Source organism: Schistocerca americana, chromosome 7 (genome assembly GCF_021461395.2).
Source record: "Schistocerca americana isolate TAMUIC-IGC-003095 chromosome 7, iqSchAmer2.1, whole genome shotgun sequence".
Classification (NCBI taxonomy): Eukaryota; Metazoa; Arthropoda; class Insecta; order Orthoptera; family Acrididae; genus Schistocerca; species Schistocerca americana.
In genome coordinates this window covers 521,187,855-521,204,644 of record NC_060125.1, presented here as the reverse complement: position 1 = coordinate 521,204,644, position 16,790 = coordinate 521,187,855, and the positions used below count along the sequence as shown (strand labels likewise).

Below are 16,790 nucleotides of genomic sequence, written 5' to 3'. Positions count from 1 at the left end.
GACTTTGATGTCGTTTCTGTGCACAATCCACCACAGGAATTATAAGACGACTAGTGGTAATGTCATGCCGCATACCTCCCGTCACACATGCTCGCTTTTGAGTTACGAACGGCATGCACCAATGGAGGCGACGTGCATGAAGTCATCTGAATACATACGCACGGTAATGTGATAATAAAGCCGAATTATTAAGAGTGAATCAGCGCCGATGAATCACGGTTGTTCCGCCTCCACAGACAGAAAGGCAAGCACCAGCCATACGTTGGGGGGTGGGTGCCAGTGCGTTCATCCCCTGCTTAAGAAGCGATCGCCGTGACTCACTTGCCTCGAGGGCTAGCTGCGTCCTCTCCAGTTAGGCAGCGCGCTAAGCGCACCAGCCGTAGTGCGTCGATTTTATTGCTGTTTGATTAAAATGCTTGCTATTTAACTGATGTCTTAAAATCGGGGCCCTTAGTCACGCGACACCGTGCATCGTTCTCATTGTGCCACAATAGAGGATCAGTTCGCTTATGCTATCGAGTAAGCAAAATTAAACGCATTACCGTTACCAGCAGTCTGTTTGGTTTATTTCTGGTGTGATTATCGCTCCTGTTGAAGCAGCAGCAGACAAAGGGTCATATACAAAAACACATCAACAAAGAAAGCCAGACAAAATATTACTTCTAAATGCTAATCGCCTTAAATCGTGTACAGTGTGCGGGAATGTGTTGAGAGCTAATTGGAAAATGTGGAATGTATCTTCGATTAGTACTCGCAGGAAAGTCATCCGCTGTGGGTGTAAGTGAAAGGTGTGTCCTATTAGGGAGGTATAATAGGCAGAGGTCGGTAGATTCATGTCTCGCTACACGCAGTAAGAAATGTAACCTTCAGAACCGCGTAAGAAATGTGAACTGTTTCGCGCAACACGTAATTCGCCTTAACGTAGACAGTTAACGTCGTACAAAGGAACAAGGTTTAGATAACTTCTTAATATACGTTATGAATTTGATTTTTGAAGGCATTACATCCTCGTTGCAATTCGTTCTCAAGAGCCCGGGATTCAAATGAAAATAACGGACAAATAATTAGTCACTGCCAGGCGATGTCACGCTAATACCGAGCAACACAATCTCTTCGGAGGGAGAGAGTACCCATAAATTTCTTCGGGTATGTCGTATTCAGGTGAAATCGCTCATAATGACTGGCTGCCGTAGCGATACGAAATTTCTGGGTCACTGATTGCTATATTTCACCCACTGATACAAATATTGCCAGAGTTTTCCACGGGACTAATATCGTGTCGTCTGGCGGGAAACTCATCGGGTGGTACGGTGCCTAAGCGTTCTTTAAAATAAGGAACTTTGTACGCGACTGTTACCTTGTGCCCTCGAAAAAATAAACTTCCATTTCGCAAGGCGAAAAGTTGTTTCATTCCCAAGAAGGAAAGATGTGGTCTGGTCTTCATATCACCACAACGTAGGAAAAAAGTTTTTATTATAATTACAATGAAAATTAATTTATGATCCGCAGTAGATGGCGTTCATGAGGCCTCCAACGCAGTTTTTCGGGCGAGTGTACAGCAACTGTCTCGCTTACGAGAGTTATGTACACAGTTTATAACTAATGAAAATTAATTTATGATCCGCAGTAGATGGCGTTCATGAGGCCTCCAACGCAGTTTTTCGGGCGAGTGTACAGCAACTGTCTCGCTTACGAGAGTTATGTACACAGTTTATAACTATACCTTTTCTTGACACATCCCAGTTTTCACCGCATGCTGTACGGGAACTTCATTTCGAAATCAGAGTAAAGTACAGAAATGTCTGAAAACAGAGCCATCCATTTGAAAACTTAGTACCGAGCTAGTAAAAGCCGTAGTTAACGCACTGGATGCTAAATCTTCACCTTCCTGTCTTCATAGAACAAAGGCCTGTGTGGAACCTTCCCATTATAATCGTCACTGCAGCCGGCTGTACTGGTAAGTACTTCATAGATCACTTCTAAATAATAACGGGTTATATGGGAAATGGTAAAATAAGTTATCCTCATAGATAGCTTTAACGTCCTTGTCACATAAAACATTAAGGGCTGTAGTGCAAATCGAACGCGACAGTGATACAGAAAAATATGCGATAAATTGGAGGGACCCGTGGGGAAATCAGCCAAATTAAAATTAATTGCGCCTGACAGCCCTACACGCTAAACTCTGCTCACAAAGTAGCAGTGTGCTATAAAACTGTTATAACATACTCCGAGCGAACTGCGTATACTGACAAAGTGACTCACACACTGCACGAACAGCCTCACTTTATATGATAAAAAGAAAAATTAATTATACGATCTTAAATACCGAAAGCCAAAAGATATACTTTTATATGTACTGAAAGAAATATTCATTGACATTAACAAAAAACAAAAGAGCGTTGCCTCACAGTATCCTTTACCTTCACACTGAAATTACTGAAAGTACTGATTTTACTATTAATAAATGTACAAATTTTACGTATAAATAAAGTCTGTGGCGATCAGAGATAAATATTACATTTTATTGATGGCAGCATATGCAGATTAATTTAGCTACTGTCACCGTCCTTGCACTGCTTCTACCACATTTTTCTCTCTCATATCGGGCCCTAGGAACCTGTAACCACTTTTATAAAAAATAATTGACAGATAGATTATGGAGAATGAGGTTTTTTTAGTTTCTGCGACGACGAAGACGACTATTACAGAATGAAATTTTCGCTCTACAGCGGAGTGTGCGCTGATATGAAACATCCTGGCGGTTTAAAACTGTATACGGGACCGAGACTCGAACTCGGGACGTTTGTCTTCCTGCCAGGAAGTTTCTACTTACAGTTTTTCTCCGTATAGTTCTAATTTATCCGATTTCATCCTTCTCATTTCGCGAGACCTTTACGGGATTAAGTAATACGTATTCGCGCTCTCTTAGAATTTGAATAAAATGCATGTCCTTAATGCACAATGTCTTTTCTGTTCTGTCTGCCACAAGTGTTTAATGAGTACATCCATTACGCTCTCTCATTTATAAACGAACCCTTGACGAAATGTGCCGCTCTTCGTTGTCTCCTCTTTCTTGTGTTAATACACACTGAAGTATCGGTATTAAAAGTATTCTGCAAGTAGATAAATTGCATTTTCTTAAGGTTACTGCAGCGACTCTCAGCCTGGCGTTTGCTTCTCCTAAATTTTATTTTATTATTTACCGCATGATGAAAATAAGCACTAACAAAAGATTCGTAGACAGATGTCCACGGTGACAATATCGTTGAAGTGTTGTCTGTGATTTTACATTGAAACTGAGTTATTTTAAATGCGACATTTCTCAGAAAGTCTCGACCATGGTATAATGTCATTGTTAGCTGATTTTAACATAATACCGCGACACATGAGAGGGACAACTATTAATGACAAAACACTCCAAAAATATTAGACAAAAAATAATAATAGCTTATAGTATCAGCTGGTTAATCATTTAATATACTACTTCAGTTCGTTGTTGTCTATTGTGAAGCTCTTTCCATTAGACCAACGAAGCGATGGCCGAAGCCATTGTTCGAAGATAACTGGTCGATGAAACTGAGAAATTGTTACGTAAATCCATTCGCAAGGACCAGAAACAAATGAACCGCTTCTCGAACTCAAAATTATATTTATCAGATTAGGAGTTTATCATGTGTATATTTTGAATGAATACCAGATACACAGTTAGAGAAATATGGTCTATTTGAGTGAAATAAAATGAAGTAACATGATGATGAGGCATTGATGGATGACATCCCCAACCTGGGAAAGTTCGGTCGCCATTTGACGTCATATTGGGTGTTCTTGGGAGTCGATGGTGATGAAATGAGGATGAGAACAACGCAACACCTAGTACCGAAGTGGAGAAAATCTCCGACCCAGACGGGAATCGAACCCGCGCCTTCTGCATGGCAGTCAGAAGCGCTAACCTCTCATCTAAATGGCGCAACTACCTAAGTCAAAATTACGGTGTATAGAAAACGTGGAGGCTTACGTTATAGCTGCCAGACGATACAAGACGCCTCAGTAAGGCGAGAATAAAAGTACCATAATTCGTTTGTTTCATAGAGAAAGATACACATAGTTCCTTTCCGACTGGCCTTTTTAGCAAAAGTCTCTGGCCAAATGCATTACGTTGATTACAGTTACATGAAGTATTTCAGAAAGAAAGTTATATAGTATTACAGTAGTAACATGCATGCTTTCATCGGTGAACCTTAACTTTATTCTTTATATGTTTACGTAGTTTCATGGAGGCTGTGGCGGTACACCACATAACGTGATGATATTGAAAAACTTCGCAAATATAACAAAACTGACGTAGTAACAAAATAATTTTTATCGCAGAAAAATAAGAAAGGCTGTAATCAATTAATACGATCTGAGAATGTAATCGCATTCTCTTTTCCTTTTGCAAAGGGATAGCTCTCTGTGCCCTTCTGTTTCTTCGTAGTATAAGAATACATTTCGCGACGAGGACGAAAACGTGTTAGTTCCATGTAATATTTAGCGTAAAGATAATCAAATATTTCTTAAAAATGTCACTAATGTTTTTCTGTAACAGCTCCTATATTCATGATGTGATATTTTTCAGTATTTTATGCACATTTTATACGGGAACATTGGTGCAGAGGTCAACGCCATTGTTCTGATAATGGCCCAGAGTCGTAATAAATATCTTAATATTTGCTAATTTTGACACTAAAAATAAATGTAAATGTAGGAGAACTCTCTTGATTAGCAGTTGTTTCTTTGTAACATGAATTCTTCCTTTGAAACGTGACAAGTAATCGGTCTCTCCAATATTGAATCGTATTTTAGTTAATTGTGTTCAATAATCTTCCTTCCATCTCCGATTAACGTAAATTGCGAGAATCTCCTTAGGGTCACATTGTTATGATACTAGTATAATATGTATGGAGGCACTATTTCTTTTAGTATACATCCAAGGCTTCATGTCCGTAGCTATAGCATTTAATTACCCTACACGTGACCTCTTGTGGTGGTGAGAAAGAAACGGCCGGAAAATGAGACTGGGCAGTCTGCAAAGACCTCTCGATCAAAGGACATACAAGAAACCGAAACGTCATTTGCATGAACCAAAAGTTCGTATAATTGGACCATCCCTGCGCGTTTGTCATGTAACTATCGAAGGGATAAGTCGAGTGAAATGTGAATATCTCTTACAGTTCGTTTTATGTAGGAAGTTTCGGGCGATTGCTTTTATGTATCTTATAGTTGTTACAGTTTCCAGTGATTCACGGAGTCTGTGAAAACCTAGAGCCGCACGCACGTACATGCATTGCTGCTACAACGCTCTACAGGACTTTTGGACGAGACAGATCAAGTACCACAACATACCTATTATCTACACGGCTAAAACGAAAGAAAGTACTCGAGCGCATTACCAGAGATACCTAGTCAGGCTGGACGTTACGAGACACAGCTTACTGGTAATCGGGCAAAGAAACCGGTCCTTCTGTCTGTCGGACTATTCAGAACCCGTTTCCCAGGAAGGGGTGGAAGTATCAAGTTGAAATTTAAGTCTCGTATCAATGTCTACTGTCCCTTGGCGATATATATGGTGTTTCCGCGTGCAAAAATTAAACAGGACATGGAGAATGCTCCAATGAACAATTTGAGTTAGGGAGCCTGGGGTCGGAGAAGCCAGCTTAAGGAGATAATAGGAATAAAATCAAGTTACTGCGTAGTTTTTTATTTACATTAGTTACAGGTAACTGCAAATATCAACATTGACACAATGAATGCCCTCATATGTATTGTATCTTACAAAATGTGCTGAAACTGACGGCCATCAACCTCAACGCAAGTGTGGCATCAGAGAACAATATTCTGACGCACCCTGACAAATATCCGTGGTGCCATACGAATCACATCACAGGCAGCTACAATTCTAGCAACTAATTCCATCTACATGTCCACTGGGGTCTCATACACAAGTGGCTTTAGATATCGCCGTAAGAAATAATAAAGGGGGGTTCAGGTCAGGTGACCAAGCAGGCCATGGAATAGGACCTCCCCTTCCGATGCAGCGACCAGGAAGTACAGCAGTGCCATGGTTGCGGACACCCACGATGAAGTGAGGCGGTGCATCGTCATGTTGTCGATACATAGCAGGCTCCGTCGTGGGACTTTCTAAATATGATACAACAGAGATACCTTACGGCAACGTAAAGTAAGCAAGAGCTACATCATGACTTTCCAGTAATCAGGCTTGTCCTCCTTGCTTCCTTGCAGTAAAGAAAGAATGTACATGTAAATAAACAGCACGATACGTGTAAACTGGTACGCATGTCAGTTGTAAATAAGCTGGAAAACAGTTATGCTAGGCAAAGCCGTAGACCAGTATACTTCAATGTCTCCTTATGCTGGCTTCTCCGAGCTCAGGCTGCCTACCTCAAATTGTTCAGTGGAGCATTCTTTATGTTCTGTTACATTTTTTGCACGCTCTTACGGAAACGCCCTGTATATACAGCCATTTATGTAACATATTCTGACAGTCGCAAATTCACTCATCAGAGCCTGCAGGGTACTCCCCGTTGACCTAGTATCATGAAATTTGCCAAGAACCATGGTTTCAAAGTACAACCATAGGAAAAAAATCAGAAAATTGTTAATTTGTAATTGTCACACGAAAAAAACTATTTCTTTTGTCATTTGTGGTACGAGTTCAAACTTGAAATTAAAAGAGTCTAGAGGGACTTAGAATCCTTGGGACGGATAACTTGCCAGTATCAGTGTAGGTAACAGGAAAAAATCATCGAGAACCTAGATTCCCGGAATGGACGGACCTTCTATACCCAGTCCTTAGAGCGTGGGTCCAACTGTCTCCTGTCGAATTTTTATGGATGACAATGCGCGAGCCGCCGGCCGGAGTGGTCGAGCGGTTCTAGGCGCTACAGTCTGGAACCGCATGACCACTACGGTCGCATGTTCGAATCCTGCCTCGGGCATGGATATGTGTGATGTCCTTAGGTTAGTTAGGTTTAAGTAGTTCTAAGTTCTAGGGGACTGATGACCTCAGAAGTTAAGTCCCATAGTGCTCAGAGCCATTTGAACCATTTGAATGCGTGAGCCCATCGAACTGCGCAGGTGGAGCAGCTCTTGGAACGGTAGGATATTCGGCGATTGAACTGACCTGCACGTTCCCCCGACTTAAATCCCACCGATCGTGTGTGAGATCCGTTGGGGAGATGTTTTGCAGCACGTCCACGTGCACTAAGGACCATCCAGCCGTAGTCAGCTGTGCTCGTGGAGGAATGCAAGGCCCTACCACAAGAACTCCCTATCGACCTTGCGGCCGGCGCGGCAGTACGTTGCACAGCATGGATTACCGTCTATGGTGATAACACATTCTATTAGGAAGCATGACACGCCTTTTGTAATGTCCAGGGGACCATCATAAATGGTGGTAACGTGAGTGTAAGTGTTGTCTTAAATGTAAGCGGGTCCGCAGTTCGTGGTCCCGTGGTAGCGTTCTCGCGTCCCGAGCACGGGGTCCCGGGTTCGATTCCTCGCGGGGTCAGGGATTTTCACCTGCCCCGAGATGACTGGGTGTTGTTGTTGTGTCGTCTTCTCACCATTCATCCCCATTGTCGTCGGAGGCAATGGCAAACCACCTCCACTAGGACCTTGCCTAGTACGGCGGTGCGGGTCTCCCGCATCGTTCTGCACGCTCTGTAAAGGAGTATGGGACTTCATCATCATCATCAAATGGAAGCATCGTTTACGTCTGTTTCACTGCGTATTTTTTTCAGTTACCTTCTGTACTATAATGTCGCAGTTTCTATGTATTGTCCATGTTTCATCGAATTATGTTACTGTCGCTTGATAGATAGATCATGCGACAGTTACTTCCATTCTTAAGGTTTGTACACCAGTGCATCTATACAGTGTGACCTTGTTCCGTTAGGACTTCGACTATGAAAAATAAATTTCATGGATTATGTTCACAAAATCAACGTACTTTTTCAAAATTTTATCCCCGTGAATCAAACCGCAACTGATATCGTTTTATAATTGTTTTGAAAAGTCACCATAGTCCTTTCTTGGAATTACACGTAGTACTGCAGTATAATTGACTTGGATGTTCTTAATTTCCTCATAGAGGTGTCCTTTCATTGGCAACTTCAGTTTGGCTAACAACCGGAAGTCGTATATGGATGTGTGGTGTTTGTTTCTTCGGAGATGTCCGAACGAGCAGACACTATGTGGAATCTGTACCTGTGATGCAAACTACATAAATTAAAGGTGGGAGGGATAGAAAGGGAAATATGAAAGTAGTGAGCATGGAGGACTGGACGGGAACTGCAGACTGGTAACAGTGTAGGTAGGCTAGGTGTGCCGAGACAGTTCGCGGAATTGCGAAAAACTCTGTGTCTGAATGGTGCAGTAGTTAACGTAACAGCTTAGTAAGCAGAAGATCCCGAGTTCGAGTCCCGGTCTGGGATACACATTCACTCCTCGCCGCTGATACCGGATAAAGTCTCACTGCAGCTGATATCAATAATTCCTTTCATTTCCTTTTCTTTCCTTTCCTTTTGTCTCCTTCTACTTTCAATTTACATAACGAGATGTCGGCTGATGCAAATCCGGCGAACAGGGTGGGTGATCCAAGACTGTGATTCGTTTGCTGCCCTAAAACTCGTACAAAATCTTCGCTTTGTGGACTGGAGTGTCATCATGGAGAAGCAACCAGGAACCTATCTCTCGGTATTTGGGATGAACTCGACTAATTGTGCCTCATAAACGCTGGAGGTCTCAAACAACTTGATGTTACTCCACTACCGTTCTTCGGGGTGTGTCAGCACGTATTCTTACATTCGCGACCAGGATGCCTGCTGCAGCAATGCTAGCGCTTTGACTTTCTACACAGCTAGTTTCGAAACTGCAAGGGTCGTAACGCTGCAACTCGGCACAAGATAGAATTGCAATTTGCAATTTTACACAAGCAGTCCTATCGAAACTGGACAGGAATATTGTTAGTTTATTCGGTCGGCGTACAACGTTCGGTGCACGACGTCCGGCGCGTCGTCATGGTAAATAGAGTGAGAGTGCTAAGAGGTGAAGAGCTGTGCCCCATCCCAGCGCGGGTCGTGCGCGCCGCAGCATCCAGAGGCGGCTACTGCGAGCGCCGGCGGGGGCGGCCATCGATCGCTCCGGGGGCGGAGGGCGCTTGCGCGCCGCCTCGCCATTGGCGCCCGCTGACGTCATGCGGCGCTGACATCATCACCGCCGCGGCGGCCGGCAGAGCCGAGGCCGGCGGCGAGCGTGGCGGTGGAGGCGGCAGACGCGCAGGCACCTGCCCGCGGAGAGGCGACACCACGGCCGGCTGCGGCAGCGGCAGGCGTAGCCGGCGCCCGCGCACGCTCAGGTGAGTGGAGGGATGCCTAGCCGGCAGGGGCCGCCGAGATCGCGCGCTAGCGCCCGCGCCGTGTCGATCGGCCGCGGTGACTCATCCACCAGACGCCTCGCACGCACTGCGTCTGACACCTGCCAGCGGCAGCGTGGGCGGGACCGCGGCCCACAGCAACTGTGCGCGGCACGTGGCTCGCTCACCGCTTTTGATGACACGTTACTTTTAATGAACAGCACTACGTACAACAAGTGTAATGAGTATAAAATACATAGTAACTACTGTAAACAACGACGCCTTCATTCATTATTATTTCTGTTTTATTACTCCACACTATGCATTTCAGGCCCATTGACCCCGTCTTGAGGTGTATTTACTGCTGTACTTACATCCAAACTGTTAAGTACTTGGCAGACGGTACATCTCATTGTAACAATCATTACAATTTCTTTCCGTTCGAATCGCGCATGGGAGAATAATTCTAGAATCATTCTTCAAACGCCTGTTTAAGGTATAATCTAATCTTGTCCTCTCAAGCACTACAGAAGCCACACGGTGGGCTTGTAATAATTTCTAGATCCGTCATTTGAAGCTGATTCTTGAAAGTTTGGAAGAGGTTTTCTTGCGACAGTTAGCGCCTATCTTCATGTGTCTGACAGTCCAGATCCTTACTTACCTTGTGACCATATTCTACTGGTCAAATAAACCTGTGACCATTCGTACTACCCTTATCTGTACTCGTTGAATATCACCCCGTTAGTCCTTCTGGTATGGGTCCCACAAACTTGAGCAACATTCTAGCGTGAATCGCAAGACTGTTTTGCAACCAATCTTCTTTGAAGACTGATTACGTTTCCATAGTATTCTATCAGTGGACCGAAGTCTGCTATCTCACTTACCCAAGACTGAGTCTACATAATCGTTCCATTTCAGACCGCTACAAATTGTTACACTCAAGTACGCGATTCAATTGTTACACTCAGGTACTTGATTCACCTGACTAATTTCCGTTGTGATTCGTGGATATTGTAGGCATGTGATACTATGTTTCTTAGTTTTGTAAAGTTGTTAGATTATTTTTTTGCTCTCGCAGGAAATTAAAAGCATGCTGTAATGTGTAAACCACAAATGTTGTAAACTGAAGCCGTTGTTCAGCATATTTTCATTGTGTTCTGTACAGTCACATCCACAATTGCTAAACGCGAATAAATTTAAAGTGTCTATTACGCGTTCCAGTTCTGGTTCTTTGCGTTAAAGTCCCCTAACGTTACGTGTGCATAGATGTAACGTATTTCTTGGCATAATCGTTCCACCTGTCTCTCTCTGCTTTGTGTTCATATTCATATTACTCGTCCAGCTTTTTCCTCGAAGTGACGCAGAATGAGGAATGTGAGGCTGTCCTAGAATTTTGTTATGGAGCACAAACAATATTTTGATATTAATTTTCCGCTCAGTTGCGTTTGCTGTTTACTTACTTACAAGACGTTTGGAAGCCTTTTAGGACTTCATCTTCTGGCACTTACGCACAGATATTGAAACAATAGTCAGTCGTTACTATATCATATTGCTATGGTATACCCGTCGTATCCTGCACTATGGCAAGTTAAACTATATATACTCAGAGTGTTCCATTTATCTTGACCACAACAAATAACTTTATGCTCAGAAGCAAAATAGAAGTATCAAGCAAATGCGTTGTGTAGCTACCAGGGGACATTAACATGCATGATTTCCTTTCTTGTATCTTTGTCTGCTACGAAGGTGTGAACAGCAGTACGTCTTTCTTACATAGCGCCCTGTATTTTTTTTATTCTGTAATCCATTTCCTTACCTCAATATATGTTCAGAAATGTATCACAGTGTATCACTCACGTACATATGACGTTATTAAAAACGTAACAAGAAACTTTCACTCTGCTCTTGTAGCACATTTGTTGGCGTCGACATTTCAGCCAGCCGCTTTCAATTGAAGGTCTGTGCAAGTACACCAACGAACAGAAATGCTACTCATCTATGATGAAAGTTAGCAAGAGACTGAAATTGCACTAACGAGTTTCATATTTTACTCCAGCAAGTGGACGAGTTACGTTACCACTGTGTGCTAGTGCAGGAGAGTCAGAGTCAGTGTTCTGTTACGTTTTCAATAACTTATTGTATGCGACAATGGTACACCATTATATTTTTCTGGACAGGGCTGGAGTAGAGGAAGTGCATTAACAAATAAAAATACATTGTGCTATTTAAAAAGCCCGTACTGCAGTTCAAATCTTAATAACGTACGAAGTTACGAGAAAAGCAATCGCTGTTAAAGAACATTTGCTAGCTTGGTGAATTTTTAGTTCCTCGTACGAAATGTCATTAGGGTGGGTCAAATAAATCTGATGTTTAGATACCACAACGATATATTTGACGTCCTTTATACGATGTGGTTTTCTGGTGTCCAGTTTCATAAATATTGTCTCACCGTCAGCAAAACGTTGATTATCCATTTCGCATGTACGACATAGTGATTATGTGAATCGAAAACTTGGTTACTGTTGCTGTTAGTTAGTTGAATGCTCCGTAGGTCGTTTCTAGGAATGTTATCGAAATTGTCTGGAGCTAATCAGTTTACATACACACGATTTGTGAGTGGCCATTTACAGGTTATTTCCTAGTACAGGCATTTAAATTTAATATGAGTGAATTTATTAGATTTTAATGCTGCTCAGCTAACTAGTGATGTACTTATTGTTAGTTCATTCACCGCACATTAAACTATTTATAATTGAAAATTAGTTTATAGAATGAAAGCATTTGTCCAAAGGAAATGATTTTAGGATAGACTTAAATTTTTGCCACATTTCTTACATTATTTTATGTTATTGGCCAAATGATCAAAGCTTTATGTGCTTACGTAGTGTAGTACATTTTGAGCCACTGACAGCCTCAGTAATGAGAGTAAAAAAGGCCATTTTGTTTCCTTTTATTGTTGAGGCTGTCGACATGACTATTCTTTCCAAATTCTGACTTCATGACGAGGTTCATTAGCGAGTATACTTATTGTGAAGGAGCGGTGAAAATCCTCAACAGCTTGAAGAAGCGTTAACAAAATTACTGTTGATGAACATCGTGCATCATTCCTACTGCTTGCAATCGTTATTTACTGCTTAAGTGATGAGTTACCCGGAAAATTATGCCATAGATAGTAGTGAATGGAAATATGTGAAACATACTGACCTGCTGAATTGTTTGCGAAGTAGCAAAAGTTGCGAAACCCTGGGTATTTGAGGGGCTCTATAATGCCTTTCTTCTGATTCAAATTTTCCTCAATATGCACAATCATAAGTGTGAAACATTCACCACCGTGTCGTGACTCCTATTCAGTGTGCTATATTAATTATTGATATGTTTTGGTTTGTTCTGTAGAAACGAATACAGAGTGTCCCACAAGGAAGGTTCAGTATTCAGGAATGTGACGGGAATGATCGTGTGAAGCAAAAAGTCCAGTAAATATGGCCTCTTAAGTGCGTACCTTAAGCGTTTATCTTGTTCTTTACAGTGAAGCACAACTCTTCCACTGAATAGGTGCTCATAGCTCTCAAAGGATGCACTTAAGAGCCGATTTTTATTATAAAATTTTTTCTTCTTTTGTTGCATACTACCTAGTTTCAAAATACGGGAAGCAAAGCGCTTTCAGTCGAAGAGGTTTGTTTCACAGTAGCGAAGGTGAACAAGTGCTCACTGCTCTTAAGGCATTCATTTTAGAGACCTTAATTACCAGACATTTTAGCTTCGAATGAACGTCTCTGTCATACTCCTGAATATTGATAATTCCTTTTGGAACATCCAGTGTAGAGCTGGAATAAATAATTGTGATGTAAGTTCGCATCTGCCCTGATTTCGTGTTTCTTTACATGGGTTGTGTCACAACAGTGGTGGTTTGGACATTATCATGAACGTTAAGGATAAAATCCCAACAATAATCCTTCTTCTCACAATATTACGTGAAAATTGGCTGGGACAGTTTACGTTAATAGTCATGACCTCGAGCGACAGTGAATGCACACAGATTTATATAGGTCTCATATGATTATTGAGAGGGGCATACAGTCGAGAAATTCATGTGTGTATACGCCTAGCGGTGGGAGACCATTCCAGAAATTCGAAGGGTAATAAAGAGCTATAAATAATAAAATGTGACTCCTGTGATTTCTATAATAGGTAGTTTTAAAATGGTTACTCGTCTCTGATGAAAACTCTATTTTTTATGTCAGTTCGTTATAGCGAGTATGTATTTTGGGTGTTCACATTGCCTCTATGCAGTTTTGTTTGAGATTCTCCCTATTTTACTATCTTAAATACTCCTCCATAAATTATTTTGTACCTCTCATTTCACTACACATCACTGATAATTTTTTTCCCTAACTCTACGTTAGGTGAACAATATCCTCATGAGTATCGGAAGTGATGTATGGTTCAAATGGCTCTGAGCACTATGGGACTCAACTGCTGAGGTCATTAGTCCCCTAGAACTTAGAACTAGTTAAACCTAACTAACCTAAGGACATCACACACATCCATGCCCGAGGCAGGATTCTAACCTGCGACCGTAGCGGTCTCGCGGTTCCAGACTGCAGCGCCAGAACCGCGTGGCCACTTCGGCCGGCAGTGATGTATGTATATCGTATTCCACAACTAATAAAGCTTCCAATAGAATGTGTAGATGGTGGGTTTAATGATACGTCACAAAATCTTGAGGATGCTGGTACGCACATCTGGAAAGCCTTAAACACATTTGAGAGTTGTAATAACTGCCTTCGTGATTTTTTTATGTTTTTTCTGACAGGCTTGATTCGAATTTCTATTGGTGTCAAGACGTTCCTTCTACATATTTATCCAGAGAACACTATCCAGCAACTAGGTTTCATCTACGAACATATGGAACAGATAATTCTGATTGTGGAACACTTCTCGCATGTGCTACGACTTCATACAACCTGCTCACATGTACCGTAATACTATCGACATTTCTGACAATTTCGCGGATACTTTTTTTGAATATTTTTTGAATATTTTGGTGTAAGGGGGCCCGATATCTCCGTTTGCTCGTTACAGAGTTATGACGTAATTATTGCTGCTCCAGTTACGAAATTTTTCCGTGAACATACGTCCACACCAAAACATAAAACTAACAAATTAATGCAACAACACTCAAACCCCCCTCCAGTGGTATAGTGTGGCCGCCGTCGTTGCGGAGACGGCTCGGCGTAGCGTCCGTCGTTGTGCCGCTCTTCCGCTGTGTTCAGTGAACTCATACGTACAACGAGCACTGCCGCAAAAACTAACCCGAGATAGGACGGTGCACTGCTCAGCTTGAGGACGAAGGGTAAATAAATAAAATGTCGTGTGACTAGGGCCTCTAGTCGGATAGACCGTTCGCCAGCTGCAATTCTTTCGATTTGACGCCACTACGGCGACCTGCGCGTCGATGGGAATGAAATGATGATGATTAGGACAACATAACACCCAGTCCCTGATCGGAGAGAATCTCCGGCCCAGCCGGGAATCGAACCCGGGCCCTGAGGATTGACATTCTGTGGTGCTGACCACTCAGCTACCAGCGGCGGACGACGAAGGGTAAAGTGGCCATGACAATTATCAGCAACACGTACGGTGAGTGGCTGGAACAAGATCATTCCAAAACATGACACACAGCGCTTACTTTCCACATTTTCACTATTGTGCAAATATTTTCAGTGTAATACAGACACAAAGTTTTCTGAGGTAAGAAATCAAACGAAAAGAAATACCTCTGAAAAGAGCCACCGGGAACCGCGATTTCTTACACCAAAATTCTGAGGAAATATCCCTGAACATACTCTCAAATTTTTTCGGTGGAGTTCCGGTAACAGTGTACAAAAATTTTCACATTGCATACCGCTTTCTTCTCAGAAGAGAGGCTACAGCGAATTTGGTTGAAGTTCTCGTGTTGTGGTAATTGCTACCAACGCACGGACAAAACCTACGTAAAAAAAAGTACAGAATCGTTCGTCACTCGCCGTTAATCTTGCACAGTATCACGGGAGACACACTTCCCTGCTGTATTACAGCAGAGTTATTGTTAGTCTACAAACGGCAGTTAACCATAACAATACCAAAATATTTTTCATAATACGTACTACCAAGGGGGCGGGGGGGGGGGGGGGGGGGAATCCAAGGGGGGAGTAATTTCTACCCAGCACAAAAAATTAAAAGCAAATTTCTTTAAGTATTGTTAACTTTCATTAATAACACACTTTTTAAATAGCTACTGATGTATAGGTCGTGTCCAGAACCTGAAAATATCCTTTAGCCCAATCTTAGCAATACCAACGCATTTTCTGTAACTTGTACATCGTGGGGAAGGGTGCAATAAGACCAGTACAAAAAAATTGAAGAGACACAAATTTCGGTAACAATCGTTGACTTTTATTCATAAGATACTATTTAAAGATACACAGATGTGTAAGGAGGATCTTGAACCGGAAAATATGAATATGACATTTTTTGCAAAAATTGACATTCACTACTAAGAATTCAGTTTTTAACTGAAAAATGTAAAACAAATATGGAATCTAGTATAAGAAATCATGAAAATTTTTTTTTTAAATATGAAGCAAATGACCAATTAAAATACTTTCAAAAGTTGGACAAAAGTGTCCCCCTCCCCCCATGGGTAATGCTACGGTTAAAGATCGAACATTGTATTGGTGAGACAGACTAGATTGTTTTCTTGAGATCTATGATCAGATAGCCTGCAGCGTTGAAGATCTCTCTTAGAGATTGCTGCTGTATTAATTAATGATGTATTTATTGTGATAGATGAATTTAAGGGTGGCCGAGCGGTTCTAGGCGCTACAGTCTGGAACCACGCGACCACTACGGTCGCAGGTTCGAATCCTGCCTCGGGCATGGGTGTGTGTGATGTCCTTAGGTTAGTTAGGTTTAAGTAGTTCTAAGTTCTAGGGGACTGATGACCTCAGATGTTATGTCCCATAGTGCTTAGAGCCATTTGAATCAATTTGCATTTAAGGTAGAGTGCTGTGTTCAGACAATCTTCGAAAGTTACATAGATTTTTTAAAATTTTATTACAATGTAGGTTAATCGTATTTTCGGGTATACGGATTCGGTACTTAGATCCATATGTTATCAGTGGTCGCTTTTACGCTGTATTGTATTGCAACGTGGTGTATAATATTTGTTTTATGGTTTGCTCGTATTTTTGATCGTCCTTCTAGTAATTTTTATAATTTGATGTGTTAACGTCAGATTCTTCAGACTGACAGTTGGCCAAAGATGCTACGTATGTAGTTACATTTGTTATGGTGTGCTGATATCTTTGTAATCGATGCGTCCTTGGGAATTTAT

The 16,790-nt window shown here is 41.9% G+C and overlaps 1 long non-coding RNA gene across 1 annotated transcript in view; it reads left to right on the top strand.

Annotated features, from left to right (window-relative positions):
• Positions 1-9,341: 9,341 nt before the first annotated feature.
• Positions 9,342-16,790, top strand: part of LOC124622665 — a 640,677-nt gene continuing 633,228 nt past the window's right edge. Inside the window, exon 1 of the long non-coding RNA XR_006980671.1 lies at positions 9,342-9,418. This is a non-coding gene — a long non-coding RNA (uncharacterized LOC124622665). The remainder of the gene's footprint in view (positions 9,419-16,790) is intronic.